This window comes from Littorina saxatilis, linkage group LG4 (genome assembly GCF_037325665.1).
Source record: "Littorina saxatilis isolate snail1 linkage group LG4, US_GU_Lsax_2.0, whole genome shotgun sequence".
Classification (NCBI taxonomy): domain Eukaryota; kingdom Metazoa; phylum Mollusca; class Gastropoda; order Littorinimorpha; family Littorinidae; genus Littorina; species Littorina saxatilis.
Genome location: NC_090248.1, coordinates 41,997,611 through 41,998,910, shown reverse-complemented (window position 1 = coordinate 41,998,910; position 1,300 = coordinate 41,997,611).

The window sequence follows — 1,300 nt, the reverse complement described above, 5'->3', positions numbered from 1 at the left end:
CTGTCTATCTCTGTCTCTATCTCTGTCTCTGTCTCTGTCTCTGTCTGTCTCTCTCTCTCTCTCTCTCTCTCTTTTTCTCTCGCTCTCTTTCTCAGCCCTTTACTTTGGCAAGTTTCATCTTGTTGCATCTGTCGTGTTTCAGTGATTTTACCTAACGTATGACTAATAGAAGTAGTAGTCATTAGATTAGTAGTGGAAGCTGAGGCAGTAGTTGCAGCAACAGTAGCACCAAAAGCAGAAGCAGTAGTAGTAGTAGTATAGTCGTCGTAGACATAGCAAAATATACCTGAGAATGAGTGTGTGCCCGTATGCTCTTTTGTCATTGAGCTTTGCACAGGATCGAGTCTTCATAATCAAGGACAAATTAGTCATATCACTGACATACCTTAGTCACACATGCCTCGCCCGCTAGAGATATGTCATTGCATATTTGTGGTTTAATTCAATTGCTTGAAGGACAATCAGACACTCGTATCACCCTTTCAATAACATGAAGAAGTTTCGATTAAGAATAGCGGCGGCGCAGAACATCGGGAATTCCCAATAACCTCACGTCTTTGTGAACAAACCGCGTTGCGCAGAAGATAATGTATTCACTTTACGATGGCAATGAAGGAAGTGTATTTTAAATCCCACGCTTGGGATAAAGATAGCTTCAGGGAGTGTCAAATCTTAAAAAAAATAAAAAAGAGCATTACAACTTTTTACAACTCCGTAGCTGAGGTGCAGTTGTAGTGGCAGTAGTAGTTGTAGTAGTAGTATACAAGGGGATGGGGCCTAAAGAAAAGGGCTGGAAGGCTGGGGGGGGGGGGGGGGGGGGGGGGGGGGGGGGGGGGTGGGGGTGGAAGGAGGGTAGCGCGACATTCGCCGTGTGCGCGAGATCACTTATTGGCATTATCCCTTCGCCCGCATCCCATTTTTGCGTACGAGATTTTTACTGGAAGTAAAAAAATGGGGAGTAAAAATTTCGTGGAGGGAGTCATTTTTTCGTGCCTTCGGGAGTTCTTTTCTCGTACGAAAAGTGTACTCGGAGTAAGAATTTCGTACGAAATATTTACTCCGGAGTAAATTTTTCGTGGAGTAAAAATTTCGTGTTACACCGGGGAAGTAGGAGGAATTGAGACTTGCATAGCAAAAACACAATTTAGAGTTGACCAGACCGCTCAGTAATTTTAACAGTGTTATTTGCGTGACAATGTTGTTGGCTACGATACTACTTGCATTTCTGGTGGTGATGGTAGTTATAGTAGTAGTAGTAGTAGTAGTAGTAGTAGTAGTAGTAGTAGTAGTAGTAGTAGTA